Consider the following 13,427-nt stretch of genomic DNA (forward strand, 5'->3'; position numbering starts at 1 on the left):
AAAGATTAAAAACATATTTACATATCTTCAGAGGCAGGGCAGGGAAGAGGGACGGGGTGGGTAGAAAGAAGACTTAGGACCAGAGGGGTGCAGGAACCCCGGGGTATCGGAAAAGCATCTGCCTATCTGTAGAGGCGGCTGCTTTGGACCTCGATCTTTGTAGTTTCTCTTAAAAAGCCAGGATCTGAAATTTAACTTTTCATTGTTGACCATTAAAAAATAATGCACTAAATAAATAAAACATAACATAAAATACATAAATAAAATACAACATAACATAACATGAAATAAAAATAACATAAAATTTAAAACACTTAAAAAAACACTAAGTAAAATAAACATAATATCCTGTGTCTCTGTGAGTCTAGGTCAGGGGAGCTAAGAATAGAAACCCATTATTCTAAAAATAAAGAGATCCATTGAATGAACTATTTCTAGTCTTAAAATGTAAAATTTATCTTCCAGAATTGAAGTCAATTGGGGCTAAAGGTTACAGGGGATATAGGTTATAGGATATATATTAAGAAGATCACTATTTTAAGCTTACTTTACTCAGAGGTGTTTGCTCAGATCCAACCTTTGTTCTTTCCCCCCTTTAATTTATGAAGAGCACAGATACCACATGCAATTCGTTTTTAATGTATTTTTAAAGTTCAGACTGAAAAGTAAAAGCCTCTTATCTCCCATTTGCTTAAGCTGGTTAAGCAAAAATAGGTCTCTTTTTCTTCACAACTTGCACAAATCATTTTATTAATAATTTATTAATAATTTATCACAATGTTCCATAGCAGAGATAAAGCAGCGGCCTACATTACCATTATGTGCTCAGGGGCTCTGCAGTGCCTTTAATTCCCCTGCACCTGCTGTCACCTGTGCTCTGCTGTCTCTCTAAGGTTTGTATTTTCGATGATGCTGGTTGTATAACCTTTAGCATCACGTTGCAAGCTGCCTGGCTAGGTTGCTGCTGCATAGGGAAAGCAGATGGATACAGCTTGCTGTGACCCCATTTTCAACCCCGCTTCTCAGGGCCGTGCACCACGATGTGGATGGAGACAAGTCCCTGGGTCACGATGAATCAGGAACCTCCCTGCTGATCTTAGCTCAGCCATGAACTGGGCTAGAGAATGAGGCAATCTGGGGCGGAGTCTCTTTATTTATTAAATGTGGGCATCTGACACTATTTAGGTTGCCCTTTCCAGCTCAGAGGGAAAAGCAGATTCCTCACCAGGTGAGTGCTTACCTGTGATGTCCTTAGAGCCTGTCATTCTCTACTCAATGACCAGACAGCATTGGACACAGACCATGGCAAGCTCAGGACTTACTGTCAGCAGAACTCTCTTCCCTTTCCACGATATCTGACTGGGAATGCTGTCTTCTCTTGTCCCCTGCAGAGAGGATCCATCCTCAGCTTCTTGCTTAACCTCTTTGAGCAAAGCCTCTCCTTTGAGCAAGTGTTCGGTCCTTTCGAGGCATTGGCATTTCTAGAAATATCATGAATTAAGCACTCACATGTATTATCTCATTGAAGGCAACTTGATGAACTAGGAATTGTTTTTGTTTTGAAAATGTGGACACACAGGTTGAGATAAATTAAGGACACAGGGTTGGTAAGGGATGGAGCTGAGATCTGAACCCTTCTAAGACTATTATCTGCCACTAGAATGTAACAGAAAAGGGATTTTAAAAGCTTCTCGCTTACTTCTCTCTCTCCTCTTTCCCTCTCTCTTTTACTTAGATTCTGCCCAGGAAAAAAAAAGTTCTTCATCAGTGGGTCTTCGGGCACATGTAAGCCCGCAGTGAAGCCTGCTCCTCTCTGAGGTCCTTGAATTTTATGTCCACGTGGAGGATGGGAAGAAGAAGGGGCAGGAGCGGGGGAGGGAGAGTTAGGAATTCCAGAGGGTTGTGGAATCTTCAGTAGAAAGAGGAGGAAAGAGAACTATGTAAAAGTAGAAAGCAAGAAATAAAGGAAATGCTTATTGCCACTAAAGTGTCAACTTACCCCGGGCATTAATCAGATGCAATTTATTATCAGTATAAATAGTTGAAGTATACTTTTGCTTTTTCATGTGATCACTCTTTAGTTCTTATTTGGGTATCAGTTTTATTGCATTTGTTCTTTTGTATTGTTGAGAAAGAATTACCACACAGAACTGAGGTTATAAGGGTGGAATTCTGGACAGCCCAAGATACATATTGAGGATAATTTGGTCAAGGTGCTTTCCCAGAATCATTTACCTTGCTGCTGCCTACTTCTCATGAGGCTCCTTATGGAAGATCAATTAGATCAGCTAAAGAAGCAATTTGGTTAGTAAGGAAGCTGAAATCAGAAGGTCAACTTTTTTTTTTTTTTTTTGGCAACAGAGATTTTGTCAAAAGTGAGTCATTTTCACAATAGCTGCCATCAGTAGAGTGTGATGATTAAGAATGAGTCAGGCTAAAGCCCTGGCTCCCTACTTCTGCCCTTGACAACTCACCTCTGCCTCAGTTATCCTGTATGTAAAATGGGGAAAAGGACACTACCTATATCCTAGTGTGTGTTGTTTGGTTTAACTAGAATAACACGTTTATAGCACTTAGTACAGCGCCTGGCAAATGCTAAATGCTATGTTGTAGATATGTATACATGTATAATATATACATGTATATGTATACATGTATAATGTATAATGTTTACTGGCTGTTTGTTGTGATAGAGCAGAAGCACCTCAAGATAGAACTCTCCAGAGCCCGAGGCCCTCATGTAGCCTAGGTAGAAGGGCTGCCTTGGGCCTGCACCTCAGAAGAGGGACTTAGGCAAGTACCCAGTACTTAGTCCATCTCCCTCATTCATTCATTCCCTCTGCAAGCTCCCTACTTGCCTGGATGTCTCCACTGTGTGGTCCTGAGTTGGATGGGATAGAATTCCTCAACTGGGCTTAATTGGATATGGGGTGTTGTTCTGATCTAGAAAAACACATTGTTCATGATTCTGATATGTGTTACCAAAGGACTCCCAGAAAGAGACTGTGAATCAGTTACTACAAAGCTGAGGGCTCATAAATACAATAATTTATGTGTTTATGATTCAGTGGTAAAAGGAGGGAGGGGGAATTGAGTCCATTAGCCAAGCAAGCACCTTGAGGTCTCCATGTTCCGGCTGCCACTGTGGGTGGGAGACTTCCTCCTAGGCTTTCATGAGTCCATTAAACTTCGTTGGTTTTGCTGAGACACCTCCCACCTCTGCTACATCCTACAACTTGCCATTTATTCTCTTTCTAGCTCAGTTGACCAATTCGTGACGGATGGATGTTAATGTTTACTTCCTGCTGAGTGGTACTGTGAGATTTTGAACATGTAAAATGATACACTTGAGAAGCTTGCAGAGAATATTGTTATGTTTGAGTACTTCAACAGGATTCTAGCGGAAGGGGTGGGAACCGTTTGGACAAATAACACAGATTAAATGCACCTGTTACCTGAGCCAGTTGTTTTCTTAAAAGGGACTTGTTTTTAGAGGCTGGAGACCAAATAAATATGTTTTAAGGGTGGATTGATCCACAGAGGCATACAGGGAAGGGGTTGAACGCCCTGGCTTTGGGCTCACCTCTGGTTCTGCCTACCTGCTAACTGTGTGTCCCTGGTAAAATCAGCTAACCCTCTGAGCTTTAATTTCCTCCTCTGAAAAGGGAGATGGTACCACCTACTTTAAGAGGGTTGTAGAGATTAAACTCGACAGCATGCGTTAAGAATTTAGCATAGTGCTTGGCACATAGGCTTCATCTATACATGTTGGCTGAACAGCTCTCAGGATGAGTGACGGTACCACGCCGATTTCATCATTTGGGGATGACAGATGGAAAGAAATCTAAATAACACATACTTTAGGGCAAGGTTTCTGATTGATCTTTCGATCTCTTCAGAAATAAGACAACATTGCATTGTTTGTTCTTCTCAATACTTCAGAGATTATGTTGTTGTTGCTTATTTTCCCCAGAGCTTTATGACCCCATATGCTACCGAAGGACCTCATACCTCATTTTATGAACAAGTTGTTTGCCAAAAGTTTACTTGTCTGTCGGCTGTTTGAAATTTTTAGAATATTTTTCAATAGAAACAATGCTGTAAATGATGAAGACATCCCCAGGCCAGGCCAGGCCATAACAGCTCATTTAAGACAATGTCATTGAATTAAGGTAGAGCTAATGAGTTGTTCCTCTCCACGCATCCTTTAGATACCAGTCTCCAAGCTCAAAAGTTTACTCTAATTTTACCTGCTCAGAGATGTATGGCTCTCCTCGACTTTTGGGATGACCCAGACTCTGATGGGCATAAGAATCTGGTTTCCACCTTACCTCCCATCACTCTTTCCAACAAGACAACCACACTTCCTTCTTTCATCCATCCCCTGGCCTGGCTTTTTCATCCGTAGCAGGAAAAACTTGTAGAAGTGTAAGACAGAAGAATTCAATCCTCAAGAAGAGAAAACTGCATTATTTTTCTTCTTCTTGGATCAGGGTCTGCTCTTGGCAGAGATAGTTGCACAGGTATCACAGTGATATCTTAGTTGATCTTTCCTAGAGTCAGTAAATAAATGGACCTGAGAATGAGGTAGGAGAGTCAGCCTTCACGTCACCTATGTCAGTTCTCACTAAAGAGTGGATGTGTCATGGAGATGAAGAGCACCCACTCTTTCATCTACGGTTACTTTTTCATGTGCCTTTTCTGCCTCTGACACTAAATTGTAGTCTCAAAAGACAGGATGTTTCTATCTTCCAGTGTACCTAGTATGGCCCTTGGCCAATGGTGTGGGGAAGGTGTTCATTATGTATATATTTTTTATGATGGTCCTTCAAATTCTTGTATGTACTTCAAGTTATCTTGTCCTAAGTAAATAAAAGGGTCTGGGAAAGAAGGAAAATAACAATATGATGCAGATATAAATTTTTTTTTTCTATCTAATAACAATCTAAAAGACATCCAAGTACTCAACATAGAGAAAAGCAGAGTAGGTGATTAATTAAACTGGTGTGATAATGTGGCTTTGTTCTTCATTTAAAAAAAAAAAAGGAATTTTTACAATAGTGTTTGTCCAATATCATAGTGATTAAAGAAAATCTAAGGCTACTTTTAACATAACAGATTTGTCCTGAAACTTTAATGGAATCAGAGTTACTTTGCACCAGGGAAAATATATTTCCTCTCTCTTTCCACCTCAGTCTCTCCCCTCCTTATCCCACTGCATTATTGGTCAAAATTACCTGAGATTTTAAGCTCATTTCTCGATTATGATTAAAATTCAATACAGATAAACCTTGGGGCAATAAAGTCTCCAAGTGTTGTCAAAACAAAACAGAAGCACAAACAGCGATTACTAAACACTTCTTAATCATGATCTGAATTTCTTACCAGATGCAAAATCCCTCATTTGCAGTGGCAAAAGTTCTCAGCAACCGAGGTTTCACATTCCATTGCAAAATGAAAGAGATGGAGTGTTTGTTTTTGTGGAAAAAAATAAATGCCACCAATAGCAACAACCCATATTAGTCACCTCTCTGGCTCTCTGATCAGATGTACAGAATGTTCCATGGTCTATAAATTAGATTATGATGATGATCATGAGTCAGTGAGTGACCTGTGATATGAGTCAGCTGGCAAAGTGGTTGTCTAGTTAGTCTGCACCAACCCCTCAGATGGAATTGGGGTTCATATCTTTCTGGTAGAGCTGCCACTTTTAATATTGGGAGGATCCAGGAAAAGGGAACTGAGAAAAAGCGGTTAGACAAGTTTACGGTCATGTCTGGGGAAGAGAAGGTAGGGGTAATGCTGGTGAGTGTGGGTGGGGAAGGGACGTCCTGGGTTGCATCCTCTCGTTCTTGCATTTAAACTCTCCTTCTCTTCTGACTATAAAATACAGTTGAAAGTGTAGACAAAGTATGTGAACAAAAGCTATGAAGAGTGAATATTTGAGGTTTAATATCCCTAAAGGGAAAGAGAGATGACATGGAAGACAACTTTGGCAGCAAGAAATGACTGTTTTTATTAAACTGCAAAGCAGAATTAGGAAAAAGAATTTGACAATTGTTATAGGTACCAGTTGTTTATGTGCTTGAAGAATCTGCCAAATGAAAAATTGAGAACCTTTTCTACTATAGTTAGTATATTAATAATATTTCCTAATATAGTTTCATTTAAGAAGGAATTCCTAAGAGGCAACAGTTTTAGATACTGATAGGTTTGAAGAAAGTTACTCTGTGCTGAAGATATTGTTTACTAAATATGAGTACAGATAGTTCCCAGCTCACCAAGTGGTGGTTCTCTAAAAAGCTCTTTTTAAACAGACTGTTTAGAACTTGTTATCTATTTATTAATTTACTTACATTCATTCTTTCATTCGAAAAGATTAGTTAAGCCCTGATATGTGTAAGACACAATTCTGAGCTTTTCAGATTCTAAGATGAATCAAATCCATCCAGGGCAAGACATGAGTTATTTCAAAGTCTAGGAAGGAAGAAAAGATATGTTTAAAAATAACTCTAATATTTGATAAAAATCACATAGCATCAAAAAAAAAAAAAGATACACAAAGAGATAAAAAACTGAAGAAATTCAGAGAGTGATTGCTCACAGGTACAGAATTAACATTACCCAAAGTGGTGAGCCCTGGCATCTGAGCATGGACTTGGGAGACAGTCCAACAGAATTTGAGTCTGAGACCCACATCTTACTAATCACGTAACCACTCTGGGCATCAGTTTCCTCATCTATGAAATGGAAGTCATAGAAATGCTGGTACTTCAAGAGTTATTATAAAAATTAGGCGAGATGTAGGTGAAACTCTTAGCCCAGGTCATGGAATATAGAAGATACTCAATGATGTTAGGTATTGCTAGTCCCAAAGTACTTTCGCTAGATCACACTAAATAGATGAAAAATTTAAATAATGGTACAATGAAACCTACTACTTGTTTAAGGTGAAAATTGCAGTTTTGGGTATTAGAACATCTACCAAGCTGGAGATGTAGAAGGAAAATTAGGGGTTCCCTCATACCCCAATCCCTCCTTCTCCTGCCTGTGGCAGCAGAGCCATTTTCAGCTCAAACTCATCACCCTTGGTGGCTTTCCTGTCCTGGACAGGGACTCAGAATCTGGGCTTTGGGAGAAAGAGGGTAATCTGGTGGGGAATAGGGATCTGGGGCCTCCTATTAATGTCCCTAGAGGGTGAGTTATTGGTGACATTACTTTCCAAGAACCCATCTGCTACCCTTACCACTGCTATCAGCTGTTTCTTCTTACTAGACAGTCATTCCTACTCTGGTCCTCTGGGGAACAGAGGAAAATTCCCCTTTACCTGTGTTTGAATCTAGGCCTTGTGAAGCTCTTAGAGCTATTAGAACTCTTACCAGCAAAGGGAAATAATTAGGATAGGAAGAGCCTAGATCCCTTTTCTGGTCACCATTGTATCTCTATGCTGCCCCCTCATTTTCCCACCTTAAGCCTGAGAAAGACAGAGGAAGCTGGAGCGGATCTTTTAGTACTTGGAATCCTGAGGTGTAAGATGTATCTGGATTTCAGAGATTAAATTTAAGCCATGATATTGCTGGGCATTTGATCATGTAAACTGGAAGGGAAACTGAATGTAGAACAGTATCAGACCTGGGACAGGGAGACACAGTATGAGAGGAGGGGCCCCAGCTAAGGATGCAGGGAGGAGAGATGGGAAGATCAGGCTAGGTGGCAACAGGAGCCCAGACCACCAGGCCCTACTACTGCTCTATTGTATGTAAAGTGTTTAGCCTAAGGGTGGATGCATTCATAGTGCTTGGTGTATAAGGCCCTGAATAAATGTTTAGTCGATGAATGAATGAATGATTCAAGAATGAAGCAGAGGGGCTTCCCTGGTGGCGCAGTGGTTGAGAGTCCGCCTGCCGATGCGGGGGACACGGGTTCGTGCCCCGGTCCGGGAAGATCCCACATGCCGCGGAGCGGCTGGGCCCGTGAGCCATGGCCGCTGAGCCTGCGCATCCGGAGCCTGTGCTCCGCAACGGGAGAGGCCACAACAGTGAGAGGCCCGCGTACCGCAAAAAAAAAAAAAAAAAAAGAATGAAGCAGATATGACTCTTGTCCTAATGGAGTGCAATCTAGAAGAAGAGGCAGATAGATGAATAGATAGTTCAAATTCCTTGATTTAAATTGTGCTGCAAATGATACTGAGAATTATAGGGAAACTCTGAGCATAGAACTTGGCCGGGGCCAGCTTTGTGGGTTCACAACCCGTGATTGTGCACAAGGCCTTGCACTTAGAAGGGCCCAGTGCTTTGTTTAATGCTCTTCAGTCACTGTCTTAAAGCTCCTAATTTCTGAGCAAGGAGTCACACATTCTCATCTTGCTCTGGGCCCTGCAATTGCGTAGCTGGTCCCGCATCTAACCCGTGCGGGGCTAGGATGGGGGGAAGGTGAGAAGAGAAGGTTTAAAAGGACATCATCACTAGAATCAGCTAAATGAAATGGGGTTGGGGAAGGGGACTGGTGTAACCCATCAAAACAAAGGGAGCTGTATGAATGAAGGCTCAGAAGTAAGTATAGGCTCAGAAGTACAATGTATAGGAAGGCTCAGAAGTACAATGTATAGGAAGAAGCAGCAATGGAAATAATGTCATGCTACACAGTGGATTTCACACTGAAGACCAAGAACAGGCTTTGTATAGTTTTAGGCCAAAGAGTAACATGGTTAGGTTTCCATCTTAGAAAACTCATTCTTTTTTTTTTTTTTTTTGCGGTTCGCGAGCCTCTCACTGCTGTGGCCTCTCCCATTGCGGAGCACAGGCTCCGGACGCGCAGGCTCAGCGGCCATGGCTCACGGGCCCAGCTGCTCCGCGGCATGTGGGATCTTCCCGGACCGGGGCATGAACCCGTGTCCCCTGCATCGGCAGGCAGACTCTCAACCACTGCACCACCAGGGAAGCCCCAGGAAACTAATTCCTGAGTCAGTGTTAGAATGTTTCCCCCTTTTGGTGTGGGCAAGAGGAAGGAAGTATGGAGACAAAAGAATGGAAGAAGGGATATCAGGGAAGAAGATTTTTTGTAGCCCAGGTATGATGCCGCTGCCAGTGTGAGCTAAGAATAGGCTATGGGAATAGAAAGTGACCTTAAGGAGGCAGCATTGATGGGATTTGGTAATCCATAGAATGTGAGAGGTAAGAGAAGTCAAGGATGACTTCCTGATCCCAGTGAATCAAGATTTTTTTTTTCTGTGTGTGGATTTGTTCTTCATTTACTTTCTTGCCAATGGAACAAGAATAGACTTCACATATCTAAATGACTACTTTTTATTCCTGAGTTTTTGCTTCATCCAAACATGACCTTTGTGTTGTCTCTAGAACTTGAATGCTTATATTAATGAGAATTTCACCTCGGTCTTTTAGAGAACAGGATGGGTCTTGCGTTTTTGGCAGAGTTGTTGGCTGTCTGATGGAAAGTCAATACTCAGAAGGGTGCCCTCCACTTTGCTAGATGATCCATGTGTTAATTCTCAGTTAACACCTCACAGCGGCATCATTTTTCCCATATTTGAAGAAAAGAAAGCCATGACTTGGGTTAAGTAAGAGCCAATAAGTAGGAATAGGTTCAAAGCCAAATTTTCTGACTTCATGTTCTTTTCTTTTTCCATCAAATAACACTTGCCTCAAGGGATTAAACCAAGAAAAACTGAACAAACAGATTCGTTTCACTGAAATATTTCTGAGCTTTCTTCCTGAAAGAAAGAAAGATTTCTGAGCCCATCATTTATGTGGTCTTAGAGGTGGCCGAAAAATGATAGAAACAGTATATAATGTGAGTAAGAGACACAAGAACAGCAAGAGTAGAAGAGTTATAATATTCATTAAGTGACTCCCGAGCCAGCAAAAGCTTTGGCAAGATGAGATTAATGTGGTCATGATGCGGTCAAGGTGAATCATGGCCACACAACACTCGAGGTGGGTGCATCTTCCTGACCCCTCTTGTCAGATCACCTTTGCCTGTTCTCATTTTCTCACAGCATTTATGTCTTTTCAGAGCATCATCTGAGATTTTTATGTACTTATTATTTAGTGTTTCCTGCATGAGATTATCAACTCCTTTGGGCCAGGGACTATTGTGTCTCGTGCACTGCTGTGTCCTCAGAGCCTAGAAAAACACTAGCATGTAGGAATCACTCAATAAATATTTGTTGAATGAATGAATTTTATCAAAAAGCTGGGCATTCAGGATAAAATAACTTTTAAACAATATAGAATAAATAAAACAACTAGCTGAATTTAATTATCAGTGTTGGTTATGGAAGCCCGCGTTCAGCTAATATTTTAGAGGATAATCTTGCCATTTCTTTTTCTACTGCTGATGCTAGGAATTGTAAAAGATAAATGATGTGGAAGTAATCTTAGGGAGAAGAACATTACAAAGGTTAGTGCATTATAAGCACTAAGAAGGGAACTTATAATGCCACATTGTATTTTATTACCAGGACAATGTTGAATGAACCATTAAGAGAATTCTTAATATGTGTGAAAACTTTCAATTTATGGAAGGAAATACTAACCATTAAAACTATAGGCTTTGACACAGAATTCAGGAGCCAGGGAGTCAAACTGGAAACAAGACTGTCTTTGTTTATAGACAGTAGAAAACCTTTGATAAAAAAAAAAAATTAACTTCAAATACCAGTACTGTTTTTTCCTATGTAAAAGAATATCATGTTCATTTTATACTGGGGAAGGGGAGACATCTGTATTATTATGCAGAGATTGAGGCCTAAAATTAATAATTTGGTAGAGGTGATAACATATAACATGTAACTTGAAGTGGGGAAAACAATGGTGAATTATTTAAATTTAAATAGTATTTAAATTTAAATTATTATTTAAATAGTATTTAAATTTTTGTGTATGTACATTGACTGGTTTTAACTAATTAAATGTAAAAAATAAAAAGAACAGAAAATAACATCTTTTAATTTATTATAATAAACTATATTCATTCTCCCAAAGAACTGAAAATTTTACTTTTAACTAGTTGTTTAATAGAGACATCAGAAAAAAATATAGATGATATTTTTCGTCTCATAGTGACTTGATATCCAATAGTAGGTGAGTATGTTTATCTGGGATAAAAACAAATCAGTTGCTATGTAGCCTGTGCTACAGTACAGTTTGTCTACCCATAAAACTGACCCCACTTAAGTTCTCTGCTCAGAGTTTCCCTATAATTCTCAGTATCATTTATAACACAATTTAAAGCCACACATTTGAACTATCTATTCACCTATCTGCTTCATCTTCTTGATGGCACTCCACGAGGGGAGGAACAATATCTGCTTCATTCTTGAGTCATTCATTCATTCTTCCATTGGGATAGGAGCTAGGAATATGAAATACAAAGGGAATTCCCTGGTGGTCCAGAGGTTAGGACTAAACACTTCCACTGCAGGGGACACGGGTTTGATCCCTGGTCGGGGAACTAAGATCCCGCATGCTGCGCCGTGCAGCCAAAAAAAGTAAGATGTGTCTCTGCTCTCAAGATGCTTAATGAAGAAGAGTGAGATACATAAGCAGATGCTTATACAGACATGTAGTGAGTACAGGTTAAAGGTTTAGAAGGAAATTACGGGTGCTTAGAGGAAGGTCACCTAACCAGGCTAAGGGATAGGTATGTCTGGATTTCAGCATAGGCTTCCTGTATGAGTGACTGATGCTTGATACCTAAAGGCTTAACAAGAATTAGCCTGATGTAGTTCCAGGAGTTGAAATGAACAAATAGAAGAGTTACGACACTTGGTACTGCTCATGGTCATGGTTGGTAGGGATAGGGAGGGATTTCTTTAAACAGTGTGTAGCAATTAGATCTCAAAGGGAGATAGTATTGAAAGAGAGTTCTGGAGATATTACTAGATGCCAGATCCTGAGTGGTCTTATGTATCATGTTGTCTTGTAGATGATTGCTGTCCAATAGAAATAAAATGCAAACCATGGGTGGAATTTAAAACTTTCTAGTAACTGCATTAAAAAAAAAGAACCAGGTAAAATTAATTTTAGCGATCTATTAGTCTATATATATATATATATTGAATTTTTAAAAAACATTGAGATATAATTGGCATATTAGTTTCAAGTGTACAACATAATGATTCAATATTTGTATATATTGCAAAGTGATCACCACAGTAAGTCAAGTTAACATCCCTTACCACAGAGTTACAATTTTTTTTCTTGCAATGAAAACTTTTAAGATCTGCTCTCTAAACAACTTTCAAATATACAATAGAGTATCATTAATTACAGTCACAATGGTATATGCTACATTCCCATGACTTACTTATTTTATAACTGGAAGTTTGTACTTTTTGACCACCTTTACCCATTTTGTACCCCCCTCAACTCCCACCTCTGGCAACCGCCAATCTGTTCTCTGTATCTTTTTTTTTTTTTTTTTTGCCGTACGCAGTCCTCTTACTGTTGTGACCTCTCCCATTGCGGAGCACAGGCTCTGGACGCACAGGCTCAGCGGCCATGGTTCACGGGCCCAGCCACTCCACGGCATGTGGGATCTTCCCGGTCCGGGGCATGAACCCGTGTCCCCTGCATCGGCAGGTGGACTCTCAACCACTGTGCCACCAGGGAAGCCCTGTTCTCTGTATCTTTGAGTTTTTTTTTTGTTGTTGTTGTTGAGTGATGTTATTAATGCAATATATCAGAAATATTATCATTTCAACATGTATTCAATATAAAAATTATTACTGAGGTAATTTCCATTCTTTTTTGTACTAAGTCTTTGAAATACAGTTTGTTTTATTCTTAGAACTTGTATTAATCCAGACTAGCCACATTTCAAGTGCTTGATAGCCATCTGTGGCTCATGGCTACCACATTGGGGAATGCTCTAGACCAACCTTCCTAAGAACACCAGTCCTACAAACTTTTCAGTGAAAACACTTGGGAGATCTGCCTGATATAGATCCCTCCTAGAGAGTTAAACAAGGATTAATATATTAAAGTCCTTGAGAAGTCTTCCAGAAGTAAAGTGGCTGTACTGCATACAGTTTCTCCAACTTGTGTAACCACAGAAACCTTCACTGGCTCCAGCGTCATCAACAACACGTAGGACTTGCCCTCGGGCAGCTGTGCTCCACGTGGTGGCAGGTTGCTTTCAGTGGATGGGGTCAGGTAGCCCACTCTAACAGCAGCACATAGGACAGCGTGGGGACAGAGGTCTGTGACGAGGCTATCTTTGGGAATGACACAAGGCACTAGGACAAATGTCAAGGAGGATCTCAGGGGTTTTCATTGTTTCAGTCAGTAATTAACTCTACTTAGTAAAGAATGTGAATTTGCAGGGATTTCATTGAACCTCTTCCCAAGTTGTAGATTCTATTAGAATAATTTTCTTGTTCATTTTCATTGTTTTGATCAATAATT

At 40.2% G+C, this 13,427-nt stretch overlaps 1 long non-coding RNA gene across 1 annotated transcript in view; it reads left to right on the forward strand.

The window, feature by feature from the left end:
- Positions 1–1,167: 1,167 nt before the first annotated feature.
- The window catches only part of LOC109552852 (uncharacterized), a 44,695-nt gene continuing 32,435 nt past the window's right edge, over positions 1,168–13,427 (forward strand). The window contains exon 1 of the long non-coding RNA XR_012324842.1: positions 1,168–1,228. This is a non-coding gene — a long non-coding RNA (uncharacterized lncRNA). The remainder of the gene's footprint in view (positions 1,229–13,427) is intronic.

Source organism: Tursiops truncatus, chromosome 12 (genome assembly GCF_011762595.2).
Source record: "Tursiops truncatus isolate mTurTru1 chromosome 12, mTurTru1.mat.Y, whole genome shotgun sequence".
Taxonomy (NCBI): Eukaryota; Metazoa; Chordata; class Mammalia; order Artiodactyla; family Delphinidae; genus Tursiops; species Tursiops truncatus.